Here is a 6,669-nt window from a genome sequence, read left to right on the forward strand (position 1 = left end):
CAGCAATTTTAGCACGGGTTTTCAAGCGCTTAGCTTTTTCTGTAGGTGTTTCTAGTTCGTCTAATTCTTGAATTTGTTGCAATTGGAATTCACTTAGATATTCCTTTGCCTGTTTTGTTACTGAGTAAGATGCTTTCTTGCTTTCATATTTTAAGACAAGTTTTAGCATCCAGTCCTCAGAGTTTTTCATATAGGTGTCTAGGCCAATTGTGGCTACCTTCATTGATAATGCCAGCTGTAGTAGTCCTCGACCTCCCTCTTTTCTTGGCAGATAAAGACGTTCTATATCTGCCTTAGGGTGGTGCATTCTATGCATTGTCAACAGTTTTCGTATTTTTCTGTCAACATTACATATTTCAGTAATTGACCAGTTAACGATGTTGAAACTGTAAGTCACGACTGGTATGGCTAGAGCATTGATCGCTTCGATCCTGTTTCTCGCGTTCAGCTCTGTCTTCAGTATTGCTCTCACCCTGCGATAACATTCTCTTCTGATCCTTTCCCTCATCACTGAGTGCTTGATATTGTCCCCTTCAATTACCCCTAGGTATTTGTAGCTCTCCGCTGGTTCTAACTCTTTTATGACATTTTGCTGGTCAAGGTTCACATTAGATGTATTTGTCATTTTTCCTTTGATAAAGATAGCTTTTGCACATTTATCAAGGCCAAATTGCATCCTGATGTCATCACTGAATTGTTTAACAATCGCTAGTAGGCCTTTGAGTTGTTGGTCATTTTTTGCAAAGAGCTTTAAATCATCCATGTAAATGAGATGATTTATATTTTTATCAAATATTTTATAACCATACTGTGCATCATTGAGCAATTTTGAGAGCGGTATTAGGGCTAGACAGAAGAGGAGTGGTGATAGTGAGTCACCCTGGAAAATGCCACATGAAATTCTTACATCTCCAGCATTTAGAGATTCATTGTCATTGTTCAACATCAGTGTGGTTCTCCATGATCTCATACTTACAGATAAAAAGTTTCGCAGAGTAGGAGCTATTTTATACATTTCCAGACATTTCCTAATCCAGCTATGTGGTAGGCTATCAAAGGCCTTTTTATAGTCTATCCAGGCTATTGACAAGTTTTTGTGTCGCTTGTGACAATCTTCTAAGATCATCTTATTGATGAGTAGCTGATCTTTACAACCATAAGATCCACGTTTACATCCCTTTTGCTCATTAGGGAATATGCTACTTTCTATTAAAAAACTATAGGTGTACTCGGTTAGGACAGATGTTAGCGTCTTATACATTGTTGTTAAGCAGGTTATGGGGCGATAATTTTTTGGTTCGTTTGTTTCCTCATTTTTTTGGAAGCAGGAATGTTAAACCATTAACTAGCCAAGAGGGCATCAAACTAGGATTTTGCAAAACATCGTTGTAAAGTTTTGTTAGCAGTTCATGGCTTTCTGGGAAGGCATTCAACCAGAAGTTAGGAATTTTATCCTTTCCTGGAGACTTCCATTTGCTTGACCTCCTGAGAGCAGATCTTATATCTTCTACCCTGACCCCCTCCCACTTTTGCTCCTCTAAGGAGTCTAGGTCTGTAGCTATTCTATCAATCCAAGGGGCCTTTTCATTGTGTGTTTTATCTTCTGCCCAGATTTTATTCCAAAATTCTTGCACTTCTTCTTTTGATGGGACAGACTTTATTGTTACTGGTGTTTTCCCTATCTTCCTGTAGAAATTTTTGGGGTTATTTTTGAACATGTTATTATCTCGGAAGAATTTAACACGCTTTTCATACCTTGCTATGCGGGCAGCTTTAGCACATACCTTTTGCTTGATGGTTTCTATGGTGGCATCAATGTCAACTATGGTTTTCATGTTATATTTTTTCTTTAGTTTTTGGGTCTTTGTAGGTTTGATACTCTTGTCAAATTTAAGGTTTTTCAAACATTCTATGTCAGATCTAAGCAGCTTAATTTGGTGTTGAATGCGTTCTTGCCAAGAAGGCTTTTTGTGGGAGTGTTGTCTTTTTCTAATCTTTTCACCACATAGAATCGTTGAGATTCTTGCGGATGCATAGTACAGGTGGTTGAGATCTGTAATATCAACATCATTAGCTGAAATTATATCCTTAAGTGCAAGGCGGATTTTACCAATTATTTTCAGGTTTTGGTTAGAATTGCGAATTTTTCGCGGGGGCGAAGAAGCTATAAGAAGAGATCGACTGGTATTGGTAATACATAGAGATTGACTCTTATTATCAAAATGGAAAATGAAACAGATGAATAATATTTCGACGTGCCGTGTGTCTTTTACAAGTTCAGAAATTGTAAAAAGCACGCCGACTGTTGAAATATTGTTCATTAGGTTAAACTTTTATTTTAATAAACGGCGTCAAACTCAATTTATGAGCGATAACAGTGGCGCTCTTCTTATTGCTTTATTATCATTCAGTAGTTTTATTTTTATAGGGCACTTTCACTTCACTACCGAGCACAGCTCTGTGTGCCTTGGGTATGTGCTGTTGTTTGTTGTGATTCTCTTGTAGTTACTGTATTGAAAGTGTTTTACGTAGGATGTGTGCAGTGCCTAGTAGTGCTATTTCCTGTATGTTATATATATTTGTTAGTCCTTGTGTTTTTGTTATGTATTTGTCTGAATTATTATTATTATTATTATTATTATTATTATTATTATTATTATTATTATTATTATTGTCTTTGCACAGTTTCTAACGCTAGGGATGTAGTACGGTGTTTAGCTGTCCACTACCAGTGAACTAAGATTATTATTATTATTATTATTATTATTATTATTATTATTATTATTATTATTATTATTATTAGTAGTAGTAGTAGTAGTAGTATTGTTGTTGTTGTTGTTGTTGTTGTTGTTGCAGATACCCCCAATTTAGTAGTGGGCTGTTCTGTTCCAGTACTAATAAATAGTGGATAGAGACAGCAAGCAATATCAGTCGGAGTGGCACACCGTGCGGGCCAGCTACGGAGATGACAAAATACGCCGTCATAATACGGAACATAAAAGAGGCGACGAGGATTCGTACACACGCACTGAAAAACAAATCCTGTTGAAGAAACAAATTGTGTGATAAAACTGGAACGCTAATGCAGAACTGAACTACACACAGTGAAGAATGATATAAATCCGTGTGAAAGATTTTAGTCAGGTCGCTATGTGTTAGTAGCGCTACCAGTAAACAATGTAGACTGGTTCTACCTGCAGCATTCTGAAGTGAAAAATAATTCTCTGTGGAAGAAAAAAATAATGATGATAATAAGTGAAGGATTTTAGTCAGGTCGCTATGAGTTAGTAGCGCTACCGGTAAACTAAGTAGACTGGTACTACCTGCGGCATTCCGAAGAAAAATAATGTTATGTGAAACCAAAAAGAAAAGTATATAAAAAATCTCAAAAGTAGGAAGTATTGTGGTGGACGTCCCCAAGTGAGAAGTGAGCTATTCCACTACTGATAAATAGTTGGCAAACACAGCAAGCAATGTCAGCCAGCGAGATACGCCGTACGACCAGTCACACAGACAACGAAATACGCTCTCATAATGCGAGACATATCAATTATTATTATTATTGTTGTTGTTGTTGTTATTATTATTATTATTATTATTATTATTATTATTATAAAAAGATGGGCTACAGCAAATATTCTGCTCAATACCACAGATTTGCTTGTCAGTTGTTTGACCTTAACCAGTTGAGTATGTCCCTTGGTGGCTGACGATATGTGCATCTCTGATCAGGAGCAGAAGTAGTGGGGGAGCATCATAGCCATGTGTTGAGGAGAATTGCATGCATTGCTTTCTCACTCAATGATGATAATAATAATAATAATAATAATAATAATAATAATAAGCTATTGTTCTATCATTTATTTCCTGATTTCATTGTAATCTAATTTGATATATTCCGTTGTCGATAATTTTATTCGTTTATTCTTCTTTTCACTCTTTAAAATAAAAGTTAATTTAAGTATGAGTTTATAAATAATTAATTTCTTTAATTGATTTGGTTTACTTAATTCCGATTCTAATGTTAGTATTATGTATCATGCGATCATATCTTCTTCTTCTTCTTCTTCTTCTTCTTCTTCTTCTTCTTCTTCTTCTTCTTCTTCTTCTTCCCCTTCCCCCCTCCTCCTCCTCCTCCTCCTCCTCCTCCTCCTCCTTCTTCTTCTTCTTCTTCTTCTTCTTCTTCTTCTTCTTCTTCTTCTTCTTCTTCTTCTTCTTATTATTATTATTATTATTATTATTATTATTATTATTATCATCATTAACAATATAAATATTTCATAAACTTACGAAAGGATGCAAAAACTTCTGTTTTGAAACATTGATTTTGGGGCGCTTTCTGAGTCTATAAATAATGAAATTCAAACAGTAGATTGAAAAACCCTTTAGTTAGAAGTTAGAAGAAGGCTGAGCATGAGACTCGAAACTACATTTCATGTATACTTGTCAGGTGATCAGCCCGTAGATAGAAGCAATTCTTCGAAGATACAAATTTTGCTGTTACTCTTTTCATTCGCAATTCTTCGCTCAAAATTCGTAGGCAAGAGCTCCAAGAGAGATCAGGTATATCAACAAGCTCGTCAATTGTTCGGTGATTGCGGTCCAGAACAAGGTTGGACTTGAAGCAACATTTGATAATTCCTAAAACGTGGAAACCACTCGTAAGATTGTGTTTTGCTAATGGCAGCAGCCGTGTAAGCTCTTTGAGGTATGCCAACTGTGTTGGCCGTCGTTTTTCCAAGCAGAAAAATATTTCATGCAAGCACGCTGTTCCTTCGTTTCAGCCATTGCAAAAACGATGAAATGGGGAGAGGCACTGCAAACCAAAGGCGCACGACGTGGCAGTACGACACCAGTCGATGACGTCGATCGACAACTGTTACTCGGGGATCGCATCGAGTCGATTCTAACGGCGGAACATTGAACTACAAAAACGAACATTTCCCGTTACTTTTCGGTACCCCTCGTACATGTAAATGTATACATATGCCTGTGTTTGTGTGTTTCTGGGTGCGTCTGTGTGTGTTAGTGTGCGTTTGTGTGTGTGTGTATGTGTGTGTGTGTGTGTGTGTGTGTGTGTGTGCATCAGAAACGAAGCACAGTTAAAAAGTATCTGAGAGTTATGTAGTAGCGCACGCAAATGGTTAAATGCCGTCATTGTACAGAGACAAATACGTTGATTGTAGAAAGGAGTTTGTAAGTGGGTGAAATTTGTAAAATCCAGCATTTAATTTCAAAGGTAAAATAGCAGCGGAAAAGAGCGGAGAAGTGGTACCTAACTACTACGGAGAAGTAACGCATTATGAAGACAACAGGAAACGTGGAGAGCGAAACAACGGGTGATAAGAAGGAAGAGAAAGAAAACAGTGCGCATGCATGTATATTTTTGTAGACGCTTCATAAGATTTTGTGTGTTAACGAGGGAAGTTACAGTCTAGAGTAGCTGGGGCGTGTGTCTTTGTGCGGTTGGAAGTGTCTGTAAGTTTTTTTTTTTGTATAAGCGACATGGAGTGTCAGTGGCAAAGATGAGCTATTGTCTTGAGCAATTTAGCAAGTTAAGGAGAGCTGTAAAGCACAGTGGAAATGGCGGGTATATGAGCGAGGTGTAAATTCTAGCACAGGTATGGTTCATATGTGGGTTTAAAGTAGAGATAAATTGCAATTTTGTACGTCTGTGTGTTTACGCGGATGGGTGTACGTGGACTGAGAGTGTAATACATTATGTATGTGTGGACGTGTTGGTGTATTTAGAGCTGTTAAGTGGTAATAAGGTGGAGGAGAGGCTGTATGCGTGTGCATGAGTGTAAGCGATAGCTATGAAGCTGTGCTGGGCAACGGGGTTTGTGTATAAGAGTACTGAATGTAAGCGGTAGTTTGGTGATGAGATAAAGTGTGTCCGTGTGGTGTCTGTTATGATTTTGTTATGGTGGCCTTGAAGAATTCCGAAAGGTCTCAGACGAATGATCAGCAGGACGTAAAAAAATGTTGCCTTTTAATCAAATCCTGGTTGTAATGATTTCTAACTGTCATTAAAATCCCAGTAGATACATAGGAAAGACAAAACAAGAAGCTGCAGGGTTGGCTCAGTAATTAGTTTATTACATTATTTCTCAATCGTAGTTCAGTGATGATTATATAACAATAATTAAATCTTAACCCGGTATAATTATTTCCTTCTTTATCAGTTCATAGTAAACTGGTTTGACTTTGGCTTCGGTTTCCGATTGGCAAATCTGTCTTTCTATAAAAACGTAGATACACAAAACTGTTATAAAGCGGAAACAAATATTAACAAATAAAATTGCGTAGCGAAGTTAATTATAAGGTTATAAATTTTATTATGATATAATATCCAGCGTACGGTGAATAAACTGCCGTCTAAATTAGACAAAAATGAAAATAACTCTGACATCTCATTTTAACAGATATATTTACCAAAATTACATAAAAAAATATATTGAAATACTAAAGAGTAAATTTCTTCAATAAAAAAAAAAACCCGCCATTGGCTTGAACCATAGCCTCCAGATGACTTCGGCATCTCCTGCAACTTTTCTGGACCGTCTCCGTGTTTACGTTGGGGAATACTGCCATAATCCTTGCCTTTGGTTCATTTCTGATGTTACGAGGAGTTTTGTGGGTCTCTCGTTTAACTGTGCCCCACATGTA

General features: G+C 37.0%; 1 protein-coding gene across 2 annotated transcripts in view; it reads right to left on the reverse strand.

The window, feature by feature from the left end:
- Positions 1-6,078: 6,078 nt before the first annotated feature.
- LOC149134939 (uncharacterized) overlaps positions 6,079-6,669 on the reverse strand; it is a 27,885-nt gene continuing 27,294 nt past the window's right edge. For both annotated transcript variants that reach the window (XM_089353411.1, XM_089353412.1), the window contains one exon: positions 6,079-6,241. The gene's annotated coding sequence lies outside the window, so the exon portion shown is untranslated. The remainder of the gene's footprint in view (positions 6,242-6,669) is intronic.

This window comes from Octopus bimaculoides, chromosome 6, assembly GCF_046866305.1.
Source record: "Octopus bimaculoides isolate indiv1 chromosome 6, ASM4686630v1, whole genome shotgun sequence".
In the NCBI taxonomy this organism is placed as follows: domain Eukaryota; kingdom Metazoa; phylum Mollusca; class Cephalopoda; order Octopoda; family Octopodidae; genus Octopus; species Octopus bimaculoides.